The following is a 24,880-nucleotide window of genomic DNA, read 5'->3' as shown; positions in this document are numbered from 1 at the left end:
TGCTGTCCAAAATAACAACTATAAAGATAGCTTTCTGATTTTATAGCTCCTCGGCCTCTGATTATATTTCAGTAGACAGGAAAACTGGCAAGGGGAACGGCAGGAGAATGTTTGGCACAGGCTGAGCTGATAGCATGTCACAGCACGGTATGCCTGTTTTGAAAAAAAAGCAAAGCAATCAGCTTATTCGCAGGCCTTATGCAGTGAAAACTAAGCAAGTCCAGGCAATGGCTGCATATTTCAAAAAGATTCATCACCACAACAGCATGTACTCGTCTCCTCTCTGGGTATTCATCCTACGAGAGACATCCACGCTGCTGCCTCTTCCACGCTTTTCTACAACAAGGTAAGGAAAAAAAAACACCTTTTCTGGTTTTAATTTGTTTCTGAGATTCAGGTCTATAATTTATCACAAATATCAGTAAAGTGAGACATTATTTTTCTTTTGATTTGTCCTCTTTTCAACAGCAACGTGTTACCTGTCTGTGTAGACTCTCCTGTATCACCGTAATACAGGCATATTGTTAGGCACAAACTTTAGGCTTTATCCATAAGGACAAGTCTTATTGTTCACACAGATTTTCTGTTATAGGAGACTCATGAGGATGGAAATAGAGGAGCTGCCATTGATGTCTTGTTATTAAAGTATGTATAAGCACAAGTTTTTTTATTCAATTTTAGTTTTAGATAGATTGAGAAAATGGTTAAAGACCCTTTTTTTCCATGTCTGTGTCCCATTGGAAAGATTTCCCTTCACTTCCTCTACTGGAGACTCAACAGGAAGTGAGGGGAAATATCTGTACAGTAAGGTGAATTGAGGGGATAAAGAAACAAATATATAGACTTGGGCCTCAGCCAACCAGCCAATACATACATAAATTAAGGAGATTAACGGAGTGAGCACCCCAGTACCCTACAATGATGGACTATATCAGCCACAGAAGTGTTGAATAAAATAATTCACATTTTTATTATAGAACTAGTTACAATGTTTCACATTTGTATTATAGAACTAGTTACAATGTTTCACATTTGTATTATAGAACTAGTTACAATGTTTCACATTTGTATTATAGAACTAGTTACAATGTTTCACATTTTTATTATAGAACTAGTTAAAATCTTTCAAGAAAGGTTAAAGTGATTGTAAAGTCTCGTTTAAAAAAAAAAGGAAAAAGAAATAGCAAACATGTTATACTTGCTCTACTGTAGTGGTTTTGCACAGAGCAGCCTGGATCCTCCTCTTCTCAGGTCCCTCTTCGCTGCTCCCTCTTGTTGAGTGCCCCCACAGCAAGCGGCTTGCTATGTGTGCACCCGAGCCGTGCTGCAGCTCCCTGTGTCCTTTCAGACACGGAACTGCTGTTCGGCCCCACCATCTATCTCCTGATTGGCTGAGTTTGACTGACAGCTGCGGAAGCCAATGGTGCCTCTTCTGTGTCTCAGCCAATTAGGAGGGAGAGTCCCGGATGGGTGAGGGACATCGCTGGACAGAGATGGGGCTCAGGTAAGTATTAGGCGGTGCTGGAGAGGCTGCTACACACAGAAGGCTTTTTATCTTATTGCATAAAGATTAAAAAACTGCCATTACTCCTTTAAGGTACCCCAACAGGGGAAAATTGATTATCATAAAATAAATATATAATAAAATCAATACAAAACAATGCAATCTATAGAGTGGTATCAAATGATGTATGTGCGGTCAGAGTTTCGCCACAAACTTGGCTTCTTCAAGACCCAGATATGTGACAAGTTTTAAGGTAAACAATATGGTGTTATTAACAAATTAGTATTTTGCAAATCCAAACTATATGGTGCATCATATACTCCTACCATCATGGCCCAGGAATAGACAATCCAGCCCAAACGCCTGGGGTGGGCATAGGAGCACTCAGGACCAAGCAAACCCGAGTAATTGTAATTGTTGGATGTGAGCTTGTTGCCAGAAAGTCTGACCGTGTGTATGTTCCATAGAACAATTGTTGTCGGAATTTCCACCAACAAATGTTTGAGAGCAGGTTCTCAAACTTTCCGAAAACAAAACTTGTCAAATTCCAAGCGTGTTTACACAATTCCGACGCACAAAGTCCACGCTAGGAATCAAGCAGAAGAGCCACACCGGCTATTCAGAAGAGAGGAATAAAGGGGAAGAGGCCCTTGTTTGGACTTTTCATGCAAATGGACAAAAGTATGATAACACAATTTTATTAACAAATAAGATTACAACAGAAAGGTCATATATAGAAAAGAGTTAAAAGCATACAATACATATTGACAAAAAATTGATACCGAATAGATGCTAGTGAGCCCATGTGCTTTAACGCGTTTCACTATTGCTTCTTCAGGACACGCGGGTTTTGGTTGAAAGAAAACAGGTCTCACTCACAGATAACTGGTTGTCTACACATGGAAATCTCCCGGATTATCAGAAGTAAATCACCATTTATAACACGAGGAGGACTCTCAATAATACCAATAGCCGGAGGGTAGGCTGATAACGTACATAGATATAGGTATATCATTCACCGGGAGGGAGAGGGGGGATGAGAAGTGCAAAACTTGAAAAATCCTGGATAATCAAGGAGGAGGCAAGAAAAGCCTCTGACCTCTTAACAGTCCACATTCATTGGGAGATTAGACAAGTAGTTCCAAAAGACTGGAAAAAATGTTTTCAAATAAATTCAGCAGGCACTTGTACATCAACTCATCAGATGTCTGTAAAGTCCACTGTAGTGTTTAACCACTTCAGCCCCGGACCAATAAACACCTTAAGGACCAGAGGTCTTTTTCCAATTTCGCACTGCGCTGCTTTAACTGGTAATTGCGCGGTCATGCAATATTGCACCCAAACGAAATTTGCGTCCTTTTCTTCCCACAAATAGAGCTTTCTTTTGATGGTATTTGATTGCCTCTGCGATTTTTTTTTTTTTGCGATATAAATGGAAAAAGAGCGAAAATTTTGAAAAAAAAAGATATTTTCTTCTTTTTGTTATAAGAAAAATCGAATAAACTAAATTTTAGTCATACATTGAGGGCAAAATTTATTCAGCCACATGTCTTTAGTAAAAAAAATGTCAATAAGCGTATATTTTTTGGTTTGCGCAAAAGTTATAGCGTCTACAAACTAGAGTACATTTTCTGGAATTTACACAGCTTTTAATTTATGACTGCCGATCTAATTTCTTGAGGTGCTAAAATGGCAGGGCAGTACAAATCCCCCCCCAAATGACCCCATTTTGGAAAGTAGACACCCCAAGGAAATTGCTGATGGGTATGTTGAGCCCATTGAATATTTTATTTTTTTTGTCCTAAGGGATTGAATAATGACAAAAAAAAAAAAAAAATTTTTTTTACAAAAAGTTGTCACTAAATGATATATTGCTCACACATGCCATGGTTATATGTGGAATTGCTCCCCAAAATATATTCCGCTACTTCTCCCGAGTATGGGGATACCACATGTGTGGGACTTTTTGGGAGTCTAGTCGCGCACGGCACCCCGAAAACCAATCACCACCTTCAGGATTTCTAAGGGTGCAAATTTTTGATTTAACTCCTCACTACCTATCACAGTTTCGAAGGCCATAAAATGCCAAAATAGCACAAAACCCCCCAAAATGACCCCATTTTGGAAAGTAGACACCCCAAGCTATTTACTGAGAGGCATGTTGAGTCCATGGAATATTTTATATTTTGCCACAAGTTGCGGGAATATTACAAACTTTTTTTTTTTTTGCACAAAGTTGTCACTAAATGATATATTGCTCACACATGCTATGGGCATATGTGAAATGACACCCCAAATTACATTCTGCTGCTTCTCCTGAGTACGGGGATACCACATGTGGGGGACTTTTTGGGAGTCTAGTCGCGCACGGCACCCCGAAAACCAATCACCACCTTCAGGATTTCTAAGGGTGCAAATTTTTGATTTAACTCCTCACTACCTATCACAGTTTCGAAGGCCATAAAATGCCAAAATAGCACAAAACCCCCCCAAATGACCCCATTTTGGAAAGTAGACACCCCAAGCTATTTACTGAGAGGCATGTTGAGTCCATGGAATATTTTATATTTTGCCAAAAGTTGCAGGAAGATTACAAACTTTTTTTTTTTTTTGCACAAAGTTGTCACTAAATGATATATTGCTCACACATGCTATGGGCATAAGTGAAATTACACCCCAAAATAAATTCTGCTGTTTCTCCCGAGTACGGGGATACCACATGTGGGGGACTTTTTGGGAGCCTAGCCACGTACGGGACCCCGAAAACCAAGCACTGCCTTCCGGATTTAAATATAAAATGCTACCAAAAAACCTGTTAGCGATGGCAGGGATCAGGCCTGACTCTGCGATCGCTGCAGTTATGTGTTTAGTGTTTTGTAAGTGACAGTGATCGATCGATACTGCACTTGGGTGGGCTGGGCAGAGGGGCAAAACGCAGGTGCTAGCAGGTATCTGGGCTGATCCCGCTAACAATGCGTTTTTTTGGAACCCTAAACTGCTGGGGACGCTAGTATAGATCTGATCAGATCAGATATTGATCTGTTCAGATTCTATAGCACTACGGGAGGTGTATGCTTTGCGTGTGGGTGTTAGCGGTACTGGCACTAACCTAGCGCTGCCTGGGGCGACGCAGACCCTGACCCTAAAACCTAATTGATATCACCCGCCGGGTGATCAGGGGGTTAAACCTTTATTGGGTAATAAATGGTGGGTGCCCTGATGCTATAAAAAACAAACTAACCAGAGTCACCCGTAACACTTATACGGTGATCAGTGGTGAAAGGGTTAACTAGGGGCAATCAGGGGGTTCAAATTTTTATTAGGTAGTATATGGGGGTCCCTGGCGCTATATAAAAACCTGACGGGGAACCTAAATAACTAACTGGCTAACCAGCGTCACCAGTGACACTTATACTGTGATCGCTGGTGAAAGGGTTAACTAGCAGCAATCAGGGGGTTAAAACCATTATTGGGTAGTATATCGGGGTACCTAGCGCTATAAAAACCTGGCGGTGAACCTAAAAAAATAACTAGCTACCTAGCGACACTGATGCAGCGATCAGAAAAATGATCGCTTAGTGACACTGGCAAAAGGGGGTGAAAGGGTTAACTAGCGGCAATCAGGGGGTTAAAACCATTATTGGGTAGTATATCGGGGTACCTAGCGCTATAAAAACCTGGCGGTGAACCTAAAAAAATAACTAGCTACCTAGCGACACATGCAGCGATCAGAAAAATGATCGCTTAGTGACAATGGCAAAAGGGGGTGAAAGGGTTAACTAGCGGCAATCAGGGGGTTAAAACCATTATTGGGTAGTATATCGGGGTACCTAGCGCTATAAAAACCTGGCGGTGAACCTAAAAAAATAACTAGCTACCTAGCGACACTGATGCAGCGATCAGAAAAATGATCGCTTAGTGACACTGGCAAAAGGGGGTGAAAGGGTTAACTAGCGGCAATCAGGGGGTTAAAAACATTATTGGGTAGTATATCGGGGTACCTAGCGATATAAAAACCTGGCGGTGAACCTAAAAAAATAACTAGCTACCTAGCGACACATGCAGCGATCAGAAAAATGATCGCTTAGTGACACTGGCAAAAGGGGGTGAAAGGGTTAACTCTAGGGGCAATCAGGGGGTTAAATCTTTATTGGGGGGTGATAGGGGGCTACCCTGGACCTAACACTAACTGTCCTGACAGTTTTTACTGTCACAACTGAAACTGAATGCATTGATCAGTAAAGAAATGATCAATGCAATCAGTGACACTGTGACTGGGGGGGGCGGGGGGCGATCGGGGGGGGGGTTTGTGTGCCTGTGTGTACCTACATGTCAGTGTAGTGTTGGTGCACACTTACTATTAGTCTTCTCCTCGTAGTCCGGTCAAAAAGACCGCCCCGAGGAGAATGACATCACTTCCTCCTTCCTGTGTAAACAATACACAGTGGGAGGAAGCTTCTCATCGGCCAGGAGCGATCCAGAGGGGGTGGCCGAAAACGAACGGCCATCCCCTCATCACGGAGCGCTCCTGGAGGGAACCGGACCGTCGTATCCAACGGGAGGGGGTCCGATAGGACCCCCCACCCGCTGGAAGGCAATCACGTACATCTACGTGATTGTGCCTGCCTGTGCCATTGTGCTGACGTACATTGGCATTACGGCGGTCCTGAAGTGGTTAAACATGTAGTGGTGACTAATCATTCAAGCATCCCCCCAGAAACCTACAGAGTGGAGCCGCCTCCACACTGGCTATTGAACTTCATTTTTCTCGGCTCGTTGTACGGCACCACGTTCTTGATGTTCAGCATTTCCGACAACATTTGTGTGACCTTGTGTATGCAAGATAAGTTTGAGCCAAAATCCTTTGGAAAAAAGTCCATGGTTTTGTTAACTGAAAATCCTATCATGTGTACAGGGCATAAGAGTTCCCTTCACTGGAACCAAAGGGCCAAGCCCAACCCCTGAAAAAAACACAACATAATCCCTCCTCCACCAAATGATTTTGACCAGTGCACAAAGCAAGGTCCATAAAGACATGGATGAGCGAGTTTGTAGTGGAGGAACTTGACTGGCTTACACCTCAACCCGATAGAACAGCCAGGTCTTCTCGTCCAACATCACTGCCTGACCTCACACATGCGCTTCTGGAAGAATAGTTAAACATTCCCATAGACACATTCCTAAAATTTGTGGACATCCTTCCCAGGAGAGTTGAAGCTGTTATAGCTGCAAAGGGTGGTCTAACTCAATATTGAACCCAACGGACTAAGACTGGGATGCCATTAAAGATCATGTGCGTGTAAAGGCAGGTGTCCCAATACTTTTGGTAATATAGTGTATATGCAAATTAGATGCGTTTTGAACCGCATCCAATTTGCATGACTTGTGAACCAAACCAGCTTTCTATGGAGCCAGTTCACATATGTGCGGGCCAACAAGAGTTAGGTATGATTTTTAGTCTAGTTCAGGTGCGATTTCCAGTGCCATACACTTTAAAAATTCACACCTGAACGAATTTGCACTGGACTCACCGGATTTTACAAATCGCAGTGAAACCGGCCCTGCACATATGTGAACCCGGTTACCTAGAAATAAGCATCAGTAATTTGTATCAGCTAGTGCTTGAAAAAAAGTATTGGTTCTCGCACTCCCCCTCTTTAACAAAAACTGGTATCACTGCATCCCTACTAAAAAGTTTTGGTAGTGATAACTTTAAGTGCAGGATGAATTGCTGCCACCCTGACAATGGTTGTACTAGGCAGTTAGTCATTCTTTTGGTACAATTATGCAGTATGGGATTCAGCCTTATCAGACTTCACTGGCTAAATGATGGTTTCAGGTCAGTTACTCATGAGATAACAAAGCAAGGTTACAGATGACAGCCCTGGAAGCTTACATCTTTAAAAACAAGTCGGCAGGGGTAGCTCCCATAGTTCCAACATCAGTCCTCTTTATTTGTTTAGTTTTAAGTAGTTTCATTTGTTGCTATGAGTCAAACAAAAACATTTTACATTTTTTAAAAGGAATACACAACTTTGTAACATTTTTCAAGCTGCCTAGAGTAACGGCAAAATTAAATTTCAAACTCCCATGAATAACGTCACATTGATATATTATTGGTGAAATGGTTTACTTAGGTACTGCCTCCTCTGCCACTGTTGCTATACCACTTATACCAGTCTGACAACTTCCAGATGTTCTAGCTGAGGAAAGGGTATAAAAGTGCCTTAAAGCAGACTACAGTACAGCTGGCCGGTTCTGGGAGCCCGTCATATGGCATCCTCACGCTCTGTGTCGTCTATCAGTGCAGCCTCATCAGCACACATTAGTGAAGGAGAAAAATTACCTGTTTGCAAAATGTTATAAAAAAACGATGAAAGTTTTTTTTTTTTCCAAAGTTTTCGGTCTTTGTTTATTTAGCAAAAAATAAAAACCCCAGTGGTGATTAGCCACTTCCCGACCGACACACGACGACGTACGTCGGCAGAATGGCACGGGCAGGCAAACTGGCGTACAGGTATGTCCATTTGAATTTGGCGCCGTGCCATTGCGTGCGTGGCGGCGCGCGCACGTACCGGTCGGGACCCCGTGAGTCTGGTCGTGGGTCCCGCGGACTCTATTACCGCGGCGATCGTCTCACGGGGAGATGCGGAAGTAAACAGCATCTCCCCGTTCTCCCTAGCAAAAAGTGATACTGATCTCTGCTTTCTGTGATTGGAGCAGAGATCAGTGTTCACTAACACACAGCCACGCCCCCTACAGTTAGTAACACGCCCCCAGGACACACTTAACCCCTACGCTGTCACCCCTGGTTAACCCCTTCACTGCCAGTGTCATTTACACAGGAATCACTGCATTTGTATAGCACTGATTGCTGTATAAATGACAATGATCCTAAAAATGTGTCAAAAATGTCCAATGTGTCCGCCATAATGTCACAGTCACAATAAAAATTGCTGATTTCCGCCATTACTAGTAAAAAAAAAAAATTATTCATAAAAATGCCATAAAACTATCCCCTATTTTGTAAACGCTATAAATTTTGCGCAAACCAATCAAGAATTGCTTATTGCGATTTTGTTTACCAAAAATATGTAGAAGAATATGTATCAGCCTAAACTGAGGAAAAAAAAAATATTTTTTATATATTTTCTGAGGATATTTATTATAGTAAAAAATAATGCGTTTTTTTTTTTTTTTTCAAAATTGTCACTTTTTTAGTTTATAGCGCAAAAAATAAAAACTGCAGGGGTGATCAAATACCACCAAAAGAAAGCTCTATTTGTGTGAAAAAATTATGAAAATGTTGTTTGGGTATAGCATCGCCTGACTGCGCAATTGTCATTCAGAGTATGACAGCGCTGAAAGCTGGCCCACGCAGGAAGGGGGTAAAAGTGCCCTGTAGGCAAGTGGTTTAAGAGGAGTACAAAAGCTTCTTTTTATTCTATGGATGCTGGGCTGTATATTTTTGAAAAGCAGTTCTGCTTTGAAAAAGGTGGAGTTTCAGTGTAAACTCTAGTCTAGTGCATGGTATTGCTGGGATGCCTAAAAAGGCTCTGTGCTGACATTTGGGAAAGCTGTTAGCCAATAATGGGGAGCAAAGGGACGAGGATCAGTCATGGTGGAAAGGAGAGGACTTTCAATTTTGTGACAGTTTTAGCAGATAATAGCTTACTGCAGGCTGACATAAAAGGGAATTATAAAGACATGAAATGCCTTTTATAGCAATTATATTTGTTGAGTCCATTATCTCACAGTGATTAAACTTAAATTATTTATTTGTTATTAATGTCTAATCCATGTAGTGGAGAACTTGGTACTGAATATTTCAGAAAGTGCCAGGCTGTAAAGCTGTAATGCTGCACTGACAAAGCCAAGAGCCGCTACTCTTCAAACTCCCTGTGTTTATCTGGCCATGCCTAATGAGCATTGAAAGCTTGCCGTGTGAACATGCTCCTGCCTGCTCCCAGGTGTTAATTGAGGGTGTACACAATTTCCTTTTGTGTAATGAAATATTATCAGGAGAGAATGGAATGTTGTGGCATTACTCTTGTCTGGGCATTCTCTGAAGTTATTCATTGAAACATTTAATCCCCTTTCTTTGGGTGGGGCCTTGTTATGGGGGGTACTGGGTGGAGAAGGAAAGTTAAGACATCTTCACAAACACAGATGTTAGAATTTCAAAAGCAAGAACAGCGTCCATGTCTGCTTATAATCAGTCCATTGTTTAGAGAAGATCCCATGTGTGGTGCAACTGAATCACACACAGATTGAAGTCATTAATAAGTCCAAGAGACAGTCCTGAACAAGGTTATACTGTAGATTTTGACTGGGACTCATTTACAGTCCTTAGTAGGACAATGGTCTTTTACAGTTTAAAGTGGATCTGTGCTTTGCTTATGCAAGGTTAGGATAGACATGACCAGTGGCGGCTGATGCTCAAAATTGTTGGGGGCGTAAACAAGTTTCGAAAAAAAATCCCCATCAATCGCAGCCACTGTGCCCATCAAATGCAGCCACTGTGCCATATTAAATGCTCCCACTTTGCCATCAAATACAGATACTGTGCCCATCTTATGCAACCACTGTGCCCATCAAATGCAACCTCACTGTGCCCCATCAAATACAGCCTCACTGTGCCCCATCAAATACAGCCTCACTGTGCCCCATCAAATACAGCCTCACTGTGCCCCATCAAATACAGCCTCACTGTGTCCCATCAAATGTAGCCTCACTGTGTCCCATCAAATGCAGCCTCACTGTCATATCAAATGCAACCTCACTGTGCCCCATCAAATACAGCCTCACTGTGCCCCATCAAATACAGCCTCACTGTGCCCCATCAAATACAGCCTCACTGTGCCCCATCAAATGTAGCCTCACTGTGTCCCATCAAATGCAGCCTCACTGTCATATCAAATGCAGCCTCACTGTCCCATCAAATGCAGCCTGCGTCCGAACACAGTGAACTTGAGGATCTTTTTTTTGTTTTGTTTTTTAAGGGCCAGTTAAAAAAAAACATTTTGTGACTGCCTGGAGGGGGGGGGGGGGGCAGCACCCCCTATGGACGGGTCGCCACCGGACTACCCAAAGTTTACCTCCCTCTACCCCCTCTAGATCAGTGGTTCTCAACCTGTCTAGTGCTGTGACCCCTTGATAAAATTTCCCAAGTTGTGGGGACCCCTAAAAGTACAATTATTTTCATAGTGTGGGTTGTCAGCACCCAAGGTAAGACAAGTAATTTGTGCCCTAACCCACAGATATTTAGCGCTCCCCGAGTCCCTTCCACTCATACAGTATTAAAACCCCTTATGGTACATTTTAGGATGTAACACTCTTTCTCTTTGTTCTCCTTTCTTTCCCTTTTATTTCTAATCGGATTTATTGTTTTTTTCCCCATCCCTCTCTCTAGCCAACTTTCTTGTTCTTTCTCTTATTCTTTCTCTCCCTTTTTCTTTGTTCCTCCCCCTCTTTTCCTCTCCCTTCCATGTATTCTCTATTTTTATTCCTTGGTGGGGGGTGGGGGGAATGGGATGAGTGGAAATGCTGATGTGGGGTGGGATCAGTAGCAGTGCTGGGGGGAGTTTTGATCAGCCAACTTAGGTGCTCTTGATCATGGTCCCCTGCTGATCTGAGAACTGTAGTGGAGACTTTTAATCTCAACTCTAATCACAGGTAGTGTTACTCACTGTGTCTCTGGCTTTGTGGTGTCTCACAGCAGTGACAACTATTCCGAAATCAGGAGATAGGATCTCCTTCAGCCCCTCCCACTTCACATTCCTCACCAGTCAGCTGACCTCTTTTTTCTGACCCCTAGCCATGCTGTGAACTGAGTGGTTGGCCACGGGCTCCAGGAACAGCTTAGCTAGGCGGCCACAGGCTCCAGGGACAGCCCTGCTGCCATGAAAATGGCTGGGAGCGTGGTGCGGGCTTCATGAACAGCCCAGGATTCAAAGACCCATGGCAAATCGTCATTCGACCACCGAGGGGGTTCCGACCCCCAGGTTGACCACCACTGCTTTTTTTTTTTCTTAACCACTTTCAGACCGGACCATTTTGCTGGTAAATGACCAGAGGTCTTTTTACACTTTGGCACTGCGCTGCTTTAACTGGTAATTGCGCGGTCATGCAATGTTGTACCCAAACAAAATTTGCGTCCTTTTCTTCCCACAAATAGAGCTTTCTTTTGATGGTATTTGATTGCCTCTGCGATTTTTATTTTTTGCGATATAAACGTAAAAAGACCGCAAATTTTGAAAAAAAATGATATTTTCTACTTTTTGTTATTAGAAAAATCCAATAAACTCAATTTTAGTCATACATTTAGGCCAAAATGTATTCAGCCACATGTCTTTGGTAAAAAAAAAGTCAATAATTGTATATTTATTGGTTTGCGCAAAAGTTGTCACATCTACAAACTAAGGTACGTTTTCTGCAATTTACGCAGCTTTTAGTTTACGACTGCCTATCTCATTTCTTGAGGTGCTAAAATGGCAGGGCAGTACAAACCCCCCCCAAATGACCCCATTTTGGAAAGTAGACCCCCTAAGGAAATTGATAAGAGGCATGTTGAGCCCATTGAATATTTTATTTTTTTGCCTCAAGCGATTGAATAATGACAAAAAAAAAAATTTTTTTTTTTTTTTACACAAAGTTGTCACTAAATGATATATTGCTCACACATGCTATGGGCGTATGTGAAATAACACCCCAAAATAAATTCTGCTGCTTCTCCTGAGTACGGGGATACCACATATGTGGGACTTTTTGGGAGCCTAGCCGCGTACGGGGCCCCGAAAACCAAGCACCGCCTTCAGGCTTTCTAAGGGCGTACATTTTTGAGTTCACTTCTCACTACCTATTACAGTTTTGAAGGCCATAAAATGCCAAGATGGCACAAAACCCCCACAAATGACCCCATTTTAGAAAGTAGACACCCCAAGCTATTTGCTGAGAGGCATGTTGAGTTCATGGAATATTTTATATTTTGCCACAAGTTGCGGGAAAATTACAAACTTTTTTTTTTTTTTTTTTTTTTTCACAAAGTTGTCACTAAATGATATATTGCTCACACATGCCATGGGCATATGTGAAATGACACCCCAAAATAAATTCTGCTGCTTCTCCTGAGTACGGGGATACCACATATGTGGGACTTTTTGGGAGCCTAGCCGCGTACGGGGCCCCGAAAACCAAGCAACGCCTTCAGGCTTTCTAAGGGCGTAAATTTTTGAGTTCACTTCTCACTACCTATTACAGTTTTGAAGGCCATAAAATGCCAAGATGGCACAAAACCCCCACAAATGACCCCATTTTAGAAAGTAGACACCCCAAGCTATTTGCTGAGAGGCATGTTGAGTCCATGGAATATTTTATATTTTGCCACAAGTTGCGGGAAAATTACAAACTTTTTTTTTTTTTTTTTTTTTTTCACAAAGTTGTCACTAAATGATATATTGCTCACGCATGCCATGGGCATATGTGAAATGACACCCCAAAATAAATTCTGCTGCTTCTCCTGAGTACGGGGATACCACATATGTGGGACTTTTTGGGAGCCTAGCCGCGTACGGGGCCCCGAAAACCAAGCACCGCCTTCAGGCTTTCTAAGGGCGTTACAGTTTTGAAGGCCATAAAATGCCAAGATGGCACAAACCCCCCCCAAATGACCCCATTTTGGAAAGTAGACACCCCTAAATTTAGGGGTACACTAGTGAGACTAGGTAATAAATGGCGGGTGCCCTGAAACTATAAAAAAATAACTAACCAACCAGCGTCACCTGTAACAGTTATATGGTGATCACTGGTGAAAGGGTTAACTAGGGGGCAATCAGGGGGCTTTATGCGGTAGTATATGGGGGTCCCTGGCGCTATAAAAAGCTGCGGCGAACCTAAATACCTACCTGCCTAACTAGCGTCACCTGTGACACTAATACAGCGATCAGAAAAACGATCGCTTATTAGGCTGGGTTCACACTGGAGCGATGCGGGAACGCCACGAATGCGCGGCGGGTTCCCGCATCGCATGCCTCCCGGCGGCAGTTCACACTGCCCTATGCGAACTGCTGGGAGTGTCAGTGAAATGTTACTGACACCCCCAGATCAGTTCGCATATCGCAGTGCGATCTGCAAACTCGGATCGCATGGTGTGAACACCCATGCGATCCGATTCTGCTGCGGGCCAAAAAAAGGGTCCCGTGCGAATTTGCGGCGGGTGCGGCGAATGGCTGAACTCGAATCGCACAGAGATCGGATGTGATTTGCACTGCAGTGCGGTGCGAATCACATCCGTTCTCATAAACCGCTGCAATGTGAACCCAGCCTTAGTGACACTGGCGACGGGGGGTGATCACGGGGTTAAACCTTTATTGGGGGGGTTAGGGGGGTACCTTAGAACTAAAGGGGGCTAACCCTAACTGCCCTAACAGTTATTAGTCACAAATGACACCCGCCGGGTGATCAGGGGGTTAAACCTTTATTAGGTAATAAATGGCGGGTGCCCTGAAACTATAAAAAATAACTAACCAACCAGCGTCACCTGTAACAGTTATATGGTGATCACTGGTGAAAGGGTTAACTAGGGGGCAATCAGGGGGCTTTATGCGGTAGTATATGGGGGTCCCTGGCGCTATAAAAAGCTGCGGCGAACCTAAATACCTACCTGCCTAACTAGCGTCACCTGTGACACTAATACGGCGATCAGAAAAATGATCGCTTATTAGGCTGGGTTCACACTGGAGCGATGCGGAAACGCCGCAAATCCGCGGCGGGTTCCCGCATCGCATGCCTCCCGGCGGCAGTTCACACTGCCCTATGCGAACTGCTGGGAGTGTCAGTGAAATGTTACTGACACCCCCAGATCAGTTCGCATATCGCAGTGCGATCTGCAAACTCGGATCGCATGGTGTGAACACCCATGCGATCCGATTCTGCTGCGGGCCAAAAAAAGGGTCCCGTGCGAATTTGCGGTGGGTGCGGCGGGTGCGGCGAATGGCTGAACTCGAATCGCACAGAGATCGGATGTGATTTGCACTGCAGTGCGGTGCGAATCACATTCGTTCTCATAAACCGCTGCAATGTGAACCCAGCCTTAGTGACACTGGCGACGGGGGGTGATCACGGGGTTAAACCTTTATTGGGGGGGTTAGGGGGGTACATTAGAACTAAAGGGGGCTAACTCTAACTGCCCTAACAGTTATTACAGTCACAAATGACACCAATGCAAAAAAAAAAAAAAAAAAAAAAAAATGACATTGGTGTCACTGTGACTGGGGGGCAGGGGTAATTGGGGGGGTGATCGGGGGGTAAAGGGGGGGTGTGAGTGTGCCTGGCATGTTCTACTGTGTGTGTAGAGTGTTGGTGCAACTCACCGATCCGCTCTCCTCCGTGTCGGAACGAAAAATACCGACACGGAGGAGAGAATACATCACTTCCTCTCCTGTGTTTACATTACAGGAGAGGAAGTGATGTCACGGGGGATTCCTATTCGTCGGGAGCGATCGCGAGGGGGTGGCCATGAACGAATGGCCGTCCCCTCGTCCGGGATCGCTCCCGCACGAATACCGACCGCCGCAGGCACCGGGCGGGGGCCCGATTGGGCCCCCGACCCGCGGGAGGCAAGGGACGTACATGTACGCCAATATGCCTGCCCGTGCCATGCTATCGACGTACATCGTCGTGCGGCGGTCGGCAACTGGTTAATCTCTTAGCTTTTATTACTTCCTGCAACATCACCAGGCTTGTAAACTTCTTGCAGGGGCATCTGCTTGTAGGTCAGATCCTATTGAAATAGACGAGCCCCCAGAACTATATCTCCTAGGAGCCCTATCCCTGTAAAGTGAGGAGAGTGGGTCATTTGCTCTCTCATACCCAATGCTGGGTATTTTTCTTTGATATCTGATATTCTATTGCTGGGATGCCAGCTTTGTAACATTAGATGCACCTAAATTACATTGATTCAACTGTGGCCTATGTACGGTATAAGCTACTCTTAACTACATGCATGTAAACCTACTATTATGTCACTGGTTGAAGGAGCATTTCAGTCACTAATAATCCTTAGAATAATGAATGTCTCTGAATTTAGGAAATACAAGGGTGGGAGGCTTTGCACAATGTATTCTGACCTGACCTAATATACCCATCATAAATACATTTCTTAACCCCTTTAAAAAAGCCTAATGTATATATGTGACAACTTGGCAGGTGGGCCATGACTCTTGCATACCGCATATACAGTATGCCTCTGTGTGTGCTTTATTTGAGGATTTGGTACAAGCTTTGCAGTCTGCAGACATTACAGCAGTGGCCAGGAGTTTTTAGAATGACACAAATATACATTTTCATATAGTCTGCTGCTTCAGTGTTTTTAGATCTTTTTTGTGAGATGTTACTATGGTATATTGAAGTATAGTTAAAAGCATTTCATACGTGTCAAAGGCTTTTCTTGACAATTACATTAACGTGATTGTAAAGGCTAGTTTTTTATTTTTTTAAATAATATATCATACTTACCTCCACTTTGCAGCTCGTTTTGCACAAAGTGGCCCCGAACATCCTCTTCTGGGGTCCCTCGGCGGCTCTCGTGGCTCCTCCCTGCATCAGCTAACCCCCTAGGAGAAGCACTCTCCCGAGGGGGTTACCTTGAGGGTGCACTTCCGAGTCCAACATTTGCATCCATAGACACAAATGCCAGATTTGACCCCACACCCTGGTACCCGCATCATTGGATTTGATTGACAGCAGTGGGAGCCAATGGCTGCACTGCTATCAGACTATTCAATCAAGAGCCGGGAACCCCGGGCAGAGGAAGATCGCATCTCCGGCATGTGAAATTCCAGGGCTCAGATAAGTAAAACATGAGGGTTTACAATCCCTTTAAGTTTATGCAGAGAGTATATATTTGCCAGTGTTGGCCCTTCTTTTTCAAAAAATTCACCCTGGCATGCTGTCAGTCAACTTCTGGGCCACATCCTGACTCATTGCAGCCCATTCTTGCATAACCAATGCTTAGAGTTTGTCAGAATTTGTGGGATTTATTTGTTCATCTGCCACTTGAGGATTGACCGCAAATTCTTAATGGGATTAAAATCTGGGGATTTTCTGGGCATGGACCCAAAATTTCAATGTTTTTATCCCCAAGCCACTTGGTTATCACTTTTACCTTATGGTAAGGTGCTCTCCATCATGCTGTAAAAGGCATTGTTCGTCACTTAACTGTTCTTGGATGGCTGGGAGAAGTTACTCTCAGAGGATGTTTTTGTACAATTTTTTATTCATGGCTATTCATTGGCAAAATTGTGAGTGAGCCCACTCCCTTGGCTGAGAAGCAACCTTACACATGAATGGTCTCAGGATGCCCTACTGTTGGCATGACACAGGATGGTAGGGCCCACCTTTTCTGCTCCTTTTATGCCCCAAACAATCGAAAAGGGGATTCATTCGAGAAAATTACTATACGCCAGTCCTCAGCAGTCCAATCCCTGTACCTTTTGCAGAATATCAGTCTGTCCCTGATGTTTTTCCTGGAGAGAAGTGGCTTCTTTGCTGCCCTTCTTGACACCAGGCCATCCTCCAAAAGTCTTCACCTCACTGTGGGAGCAGATGCTCTCACACCTGCCTACTGCCATTCCTGAGCAAGCGCTGCACTGGTGGTGTCCGATCCTGCAGCTTAATCAACTGTAGGAGCCGGTCCTGGCGCTTCATTGGACTTTCTTGGGCACCCTGAAGCTTTCTTCACAAATGCAGTGGAAATGTTTTTTTTATGGGATTAAGTTCATTTTCATTGCGAAGTGGGGTTTTGCAATTAATTTCAATTCATCTGATCATTCTTCATAACATTCTGGAATATAGGCAAATTGCCATCATAAAAACTGAGGCAGCAGGCTTTGTGAAAATGAATATGTGTGTCATTCTCAAAACATTTGGCCATGGCTGTACTCCAGAACTTAAGGATACCATCTTGGGTCCTTATCGATGCAGACCATACATGCCTACATTTGGAGCGGTCTTGTTTGGCTACCGTGACTAGCTTGGGTAATCTGAAGAACCCTAAACCTATTAAGACTTTTCCAATGCATTCTCATTTTTAATCCCGTATACTGCCTAACCTGGAAAAGGTCTTTGCTCCTCTCAAATATTTTTGCCTAACAATGCCCTAGGGAGGAAGAGTTCCCAAAGAAGTAGTCTGTCCCTGTTGTGGATCCATCCATTTCCTGTCTTAACAAGTCTTTTACTAACCCTGTTAAAGGACATTCTCGTGTTTAAAGATCTGGTGGATAAAAAGATACAAGCCCCTCCTAAGGTCGTAATACCCCTTTACAGTTTCTGCCCTACAATCTGCCATTGCAACAATGTGCATCTTCCAGACCTTGACTGTCTATCCTAAGGGTCCTGGGATATGAGATATATCCAAATGGGTCCTTCTGTCCAAAAACAACTGGAGCTCATGCTTTTGGACCTAATCCATTGTGCTGAAGAGCTAGCAGATGTTATAAACCAGATTTACAGAATTGGCCTCCTTTAGGTGCATAGGCAACGGACCCTTTGACAAAAATGTTGGTCTGCTGAGCATCAGTGCAAGAAATGCCTCTTGTGTATGCCCTTAGAGAGGGAGCATGAATCCTTGGACAACTTCAATAGGAAAGTCACGGGGGAGACTTTTTTGGCACAAAATTAGTCAAACTCTTTATCTGGGAAACCCCCACTCCTATGTCTAATATGAATTTGTTTAATTTCTCTAAGACCTACAGGTCCAAAGAGCATGGAGGCACCCCACTTGTCAGAGTAGCAGCCTTTGCAGCCATATCTGATCCCAGGACATTTCAGAGGTTTGGCTCCAGAATATGGTATCCTGGAGCTACAAACTGGAGTTTCACTCTCTGGCTCCAACACGCTTCTTTTTGTCAACATTCTTGCAAAAATTGTAAGACCTTGACACTGCTCTATCACAGCTCCTCTCTCATGGGGTCATAACCATTACCCAGAAAAGGATAGGTTAGCAGATTTCTATCCAAGCCAGTTAAATCGTCTGTAAAGTAAAACATGGGTCATCCACACCATATTAGATCGAAAAGGTTCTCTACAGCTTCCCCCAGGTACAACATTATGTAATCTGCCTATTCCATCATTGCTTCCCTCCATCTGGGAGGCCTTCTGGCTTCTGTGGACTTCAAGGATACTTACTTGCATGTCCCCTTCTTCTAGCCACATCAATGCTACCTACATTTTGTTGTGGTACCACAACATTACCAGTGTGTTGCGTTTCCTTTTGACCTGTCCACTGCACATTGGGTTTTCACCAAGGTGCTAGACCCTGTTCTCATTCTGCTTCGCTCTGAGGCATTCCAAAGGGATATTTGGATGACCATCTTCTGAGGAAACAGTCAACTCGGTCTCTTTTAGCCAATGTTCAACAGACCGTGCAGATCTTACAATGATTCGGGGGGATCATAAATCTCCAGAAATTGGCACTGGAGTTGTCTCATTGCTTGGAATATCTGAGTTTGATCTTAGACCTGGTTCTGTTCAAAGTTTTTTTCTTCCCCTGGACAAACTGCAGGCTGTCCACTTGCATGTTCGGTCTCTGCAGCCCAGGAATCTTCTGACCCTCCATCTTTGCATACGTTTCTTGGGCCCAATTTTGTTCTCCTTAAGGACACTTCCACATGCATAATTTCACTCTAGACCGTTGCAACTCATCGCACATTCCAGGTGTGGAAAACTGGCAGGCAAACTTCCTTAGTTGCCAACATCTGGACTCTGAAGAAGGGTCTCTTCACCCTGAGGTTTTTAAGGCCTTTGTTGCAGGAGAATATAGAACTTAAACCTTATGAGGCTCCTGGCAGACTCTCCGTGATCCCTCCCAGATTGTCCGGATCTGGTTTGCTTCTCAGTTGCTGGCTTTAACTGTTTGGCTGTTGAAGCCCAAGTCTTGGGAAACACGGGCCTATCAGATTTGGTAATCCGTACACACTTGAAAGCTAAGAAATTGGCTTGCACTTGGAAAGCATATTTCTCTTGGTGGGAAACCAGGAACTTCTCCATTGGATGAATCCTATTTTTTTTCCATTCTGGTCTAAATCAGCATTTGGCCTTCAGTACCATCAAGGATCAAATCTCTCACCTTAACAGCTCTTTTTCAGAGACCACTTGCCTCTCACTCCCTAGTAAAAGCCTTCATACAGAGTGTTGCACACATTGTTCCACCTGTACATTTCAAAGTGACCCTGTGGGATCATAGTATTGTTATATCAGCTGGATGTGGTGTAAGGTGTTTGAGTTATCTCTCAGCTACAGCTCCTATTTGACAGTGCATCTCTCTATGCATTTGCCAAAGTCCCCATAGGGGACAGCAAACTTCCTGTTCCACTATCGCTAGATGAATTTAATAGCTCATTATTCAAGCTTAGGACCTCAAGGGCAAGTTTCCCCCCTTTGTGCACTCCACTAGATCAGTTAGTAATTCACAGACTTTTCAGCATCAAGCATCTGTTTCTAAGATTTTCAAAGCCCAAATATGGTCTTCTGTTCACACATTAGAGAGGAACTGCAGTCTACTGATAAAAATATCTTTGCCATTCAGAAGCTTCCCTTCAACCACTTTGCATATTAATTCATATATACTGTGATTCTGTACTTTCCTAAGATGCTGCAGAAATCTCCCACCCCTGAGACTGGCTGCATCCATTTTAAATGTGGGCAGGTGAAGCTGCTGCCTGTTCACTTCCTGAATTTACACAGAGGCACCCACAGCTCTCATTGGCCCTCTTATGACTCACCCCCTCCCTTTCTGGCAAACTAACGAGAGACAGAGGGCAAGATGTGCATGATGTCATAAGTCTAGGCTTATTACCAGGCAACTTGTATGAAATTATGGAGTAATTATTATTGTTAAACAAATTGGGAGGTCTCATACAAATTAGGCTTGACTGTACACAGCTCTGAGAAACCAACAATGTGTCTGGTTCAAAACCAAACAGGATGCCTAAAATCTGACTTGTATCTTAGTGCAGACTTAATTTACACCAACTTTGTACAGACCGCCTCCAGGTTGCCATATTGCATTGAATTTTACAGAAACCTACAGCACTGCAGACTGACAAGTAAAGGTCATTTTTAAATCACATTCAGTTACAATATGGCTCCAGTAACAATAGTACTGTATATGCTATTTTTTTTATCTGCTATTCTGTTCCCCAAGAAAGTGGAATTACCTTTCATAGTGGTTGTAAACTTATACATGTACTCACTGAAGTGACTGGCCTCAGGCGATACACAGAGATGAAACAAGGTTGTGCCTGTTTATAGGCAGCCCTTTCTTTTCTACAGCCTTCTCTTTTTTTCTTTTATATAATCTTTATTTAAAGTTTAAGCACATAAAACAAAAACGGCAACCATTAGTCTTTAAAGAGGAAGTAAACCCTGATGAGTTTACTTCCTCTTTTTTTCCCTGCAAAGGTAAAGCATAATGGACTACTATGCATCGCATAGTAGCTCATTATGTGTCACTTACCTGACACAGGAGCCAGCGAAGTCGCCGCTGATCCCTGTAGTCCACCGCATCCATCTTGCTGGTGGCGTCTCGCAGCTCCGACCAATGACAGCGGCGAAGCCGCGATGACGTCACTCCCGCGCATGCGCACGGGAGTCGCGTCTCGCAGCTCCGCCGCTGCCATTCGGCGAAGCCGCGATGACGTCACTCCCGCGCATGCGCACGGGAGTCGACAAATTAGGCAAATCCATTCTTGGACTTGCCGCATTTAGTGCGCCTGCGCGCCGCTGTCTACGGCGCATGCGCCGTAGACAGCGGTGCCCATTTTCGGGCAAATATCTCCTAAACCATATAGGTTTAGGAGATATTGCTTGGACCTACAGGTAAGCCTTAATCTAGGCTTACCTGTAGGTCAAAGTGGTTTGAAGGGGTTTACTTCCTCTTTAAGTAGCTAAACACAATACAAAACATATGGTAGCCATCTTCCAGAAGGCATATCAAGAGGGAAATAAAACAGACATTCCATAAGAAAAAATGATCAAAGCCTACATACCCAGTAACAACGCAGAACCCCATTAAGGGGACAGCAGTATCCTGGGTGTCTGCATGGACTGGAGGCTAACCCGGTAGAAAGTGGGGGCCGTACTCACCATAACAAGACCTGGAAGACCAGCAATGGGCCGCACAACGCAAGCCAACACAGGCGGGGGGGGGGGGGGGGTTGCCCTGGCACCAACAGTGCAGCCCATTGGTCTGGTGCCCGGGACCGCCAGAATGACATCATTTGGTTCTATATCATGCATTTAATTGAAGCACCCAAGCACTTAACATTCTCCAGGTGTAACATGAATAATATAGGCATGAGAAAGAGAAAGGAGATGGGAAAAAAGTGGGGGGGGGTAAGATGAAAAAAATGGAGGTGGGAAAAAAGGGGAAGTTGAACACATTGGGGGTTATTTACGAAAGGCAAATCCACTTTGCACTGCAAGTGCACTTGGAAGTGCAGTCACTGTAGATCCGAGGGGGACATGCAAGGAAAATAAAAAAACAGCATTTTTGTTTGTACATGATTGGATGATTAAATCAGCAGAGCTTCCCCTCATTTCAGATCTACCCCTCAGATCTACAGTGACTGCACTTCAAAGTGCAATTGTAGTGCAAAGTGGATTTGCCTCTAATAAATCAACCCCCCTGTGTAACTTTAATTCCACGAGACCACTCACACCGACATCTGCTACTGCACTAAGGTACAAAAGACTATCGGAAATCCGGTAAGCTGTGCAAGGCTAGGGTCTGCTAGCTTCAACAGTGCAACATCTAACCTAGATGGGATGAAGTCCGCAGCTGTGGTATGTTCTCGCCAGGTGGCCTATATTGTACGGAAGCGTTCCAGTGTACCTTTACAAGTAGATATCCATTCCTTCTCCTCCATGATCTCGTTAACCTTCTTGGTCCATTCCTCACAGCCAGGAACCTGAGTTCACTAGTATATAGGTATTAATTGTTTGCCAGCATTTAAGAGGTGCGGTAAAGTGCATTTTTTTGTATTGATTGAGTGGAATAGTAGGCACATGGAGGAGGAAATGGACTGGGGAGAATGGGATGTCTATATCTAGGATATCTGCAATCTGATCCTTAACAGCCTTCCGGAAAACACCTGAATTGCAGGAAATTCCCGCCATACATGTAAAAATATACCACGTTGGCTACAACCACTCCAGGTTTTACAGCCTTCTAACGCACACAGGAAAAAGGCTTTTTTTGCAGCTTCCAGAAGGCAAAGGGTGGGTCAGTTTACCCCCCTTCCTGTCCAGGCCATTTTTCACGATATGGCACTACGTTACTTTTACTGACAATTGCACAGTTGTGCGACGTTATACCCTAACAAATTTATGTATTTTTTCCTCACAAATAGAGCTTTCTTTTAGTGGTATTTGATCACCCCTGCAGTTTTAATTTTTTTGCGCCAGAAACAAAGAATGACCAACAATTTTGAAAAAAAAAAAACAATATTTTTTACTTTCTGCTCTAAAACACATTCAATAAAAGAATTTAAAAAAATCAAAATTTTTTCATAAATTTAGGCCAATATGTATTCTGCTACAGATTTTTGTTTAAAAAAAAATCCCAATAAACGTAAATATTGATTGGTTTGCACAAACATTTTTGCATCTACAAACTATGGGATATTATTTATATTTTCTTTACTAGTAATGGCAATCAGCGACTTATAGCGGGACTGCGATATTGTGGCGGACAAATTGGACACCTAATTGATACTTTTGAAAAAAAAATTGAGGACCAGTGACATTATTACAGTGATCAGTGCTAAAAATATGCACTGTGACTGTACTAATAACACTGGCAGGGAAGGGGGTTAACATCAGGGACAATCAAAGGGTTAAATGTGTGCCTAGGTAATGTTACAATGTAGTTGGGAGGTGATTTTACTACTGGAAGGCATTGATCTGTGTTTCTGCTTGAGGCTGGGTTCACGCCTTACAGAAACACAGAATCCAGGTTTTCTATACTGACAGAATGACAGTTTGCCTTGTTTACATTGGCAGACTGCCATTCTGTTAGTGTAACGAACGATCAGCAGTGCCCGTGGAAATTTGGGCCGTGGGACCTGCTGATCTATGTAAAATCATAGCGGCAACAAGCCCCCAGCGGCGTGCACTCACGCCCTAAACCTGGAGGTGCAGAATAACATATATGTACGTGATTCTGCACAGCGTGAACGCCCTGTAGCAGTAAATCTGCTGTGGGGTGGGCAACAAGCGGGTATAGAGAACAGAGCTGAGTGGAGGGGAAAGTCACACCCTCTCCTACACAGTTTCATTGGGAAGCATGCATAACAGAGACTGTAAGTCACCCTCTGTATGCTGGGGGTGGGGGTGGGCCATCTCTCAAGATTGCTTGGTGTCAAATTAGACCAGCCTTTCTTAACCTTTTCAACACAGAGGAACCCTTGAAATAGTTCTCTGGTCTTGGGGAACCCCTTCTAAAAATTTGAAATCTACAACTCATGATACATTAGTGTGATGGTCCTTACACTTGTGGTCATTGGGAAGAATTACCTCCTTACAGATAGCTCAAAAGATCAATGGCGTGAGTGGGAAATTATCTGAGAGGCAGAAATTGCTCAATGCTGAAGGAACCCCTAGCAACCTCTGGAGGAACCCACGCAACCCTGATTAAGAATCACTGAATTAGACTGTCAGAAGTGACTCATGCAGATAACAGAGTGGGGAGAGATCTGAGAGAAGGCAAACTAGGTGCTTTGGATTGAGGTAAGTACACACCAAAGAGGGACATGCTTTGCTCATTTTTCATATCAGAGGTTTAAAACCACTTTAAAAGATAAATGATTACTATGTGGCATATGAGGTCATGCAGACATTACTGCAAATTAGTTGGCATTTGGAGCTACAGAGAGCCTTGTGCTCCCTTTACGCATTCCCTAGAAAGACCTGCCTCTCTTACCCTGCACCCTGCTGCTAGGCTTTGCTATAGCTAACCAGCTTTTACCCAAAATAAAATTAGATATTCCAAAGTTAGTCTTGCTCCTCCTCTTATTCTGTCCTGGCACAGGATCATTTGTGCCCTGTAGTAAATACAACACTTCCTTTCTATTTTTTCCTATGACAATAAAAGGAGTCTATTGTTGGTGCGAACATGACCTCAAAGTAGTTGGCTTTTTGACCTTCTACAAATGAGGTCACTTAGGTTGAGTCACTTCCTAAGTAATTACACAGAAGTGATTAGCTGCAGTACTATAACCTGAAGGAAGAACACCACCCAGGAGGACAAGAGCATACACATTCTTCTTTGTTTTGTAGATTCTACTCCAAAATTCATGTGTGAACAAAGATTTGAACTTT

At 43.6% G+C, this 24,880-nt stretch overlaps 1 protein-coding gene across 3 annotated transcripts in view; it reads left to right on the top strand.

The window, feature by feature from the left end:
• Positions 1-206: 206 nt before the first annotated feature.
• Positions 207-24,880, top strand: part of AMOTL1 (angiomotin like 1) — a 210,507-nt gene continuing 185,833 nt past the window's right edge. Inside the window, exons 1-2 of one of the 3 annotated variants that reach the window (XM_077484952.1) lie at positions 218-346; positions 593-645. The gene's annotated coding sequence lies outside the window, so the exon portion shown is untranslated. Of the gene's footprint in view, positions 347-592; positions 646-24,880 lie in introns of all 3 variants that reach the window. The other 2 variants (XM_077484949.1, XM_077484950.1) reach the window with 2 other exon arrangements.

This window comes from Lithobates pipiens, unplaced genomic scaffold (assembly GCF_037356315.1).
Source record: "Lithobates pipiens isolate NorthernLeopardFrog02 unplaced genomic scaffold, aLitPip1_a1.2 Scaffold_17, whole genome shotgun sequence".
NCBI classification, from domain to species: domain Eukaryota; kingdom Metazoa; phylum Chordata; class Amphibia; order Anura; family Ranidae; genus Lithobates; species Lithobates pipiens.
The sequence above is the reverse complement of the archived record's forward strand: the minus strand, read 5'-3'. Positions and strand labels throughout refer to the sequence as shown.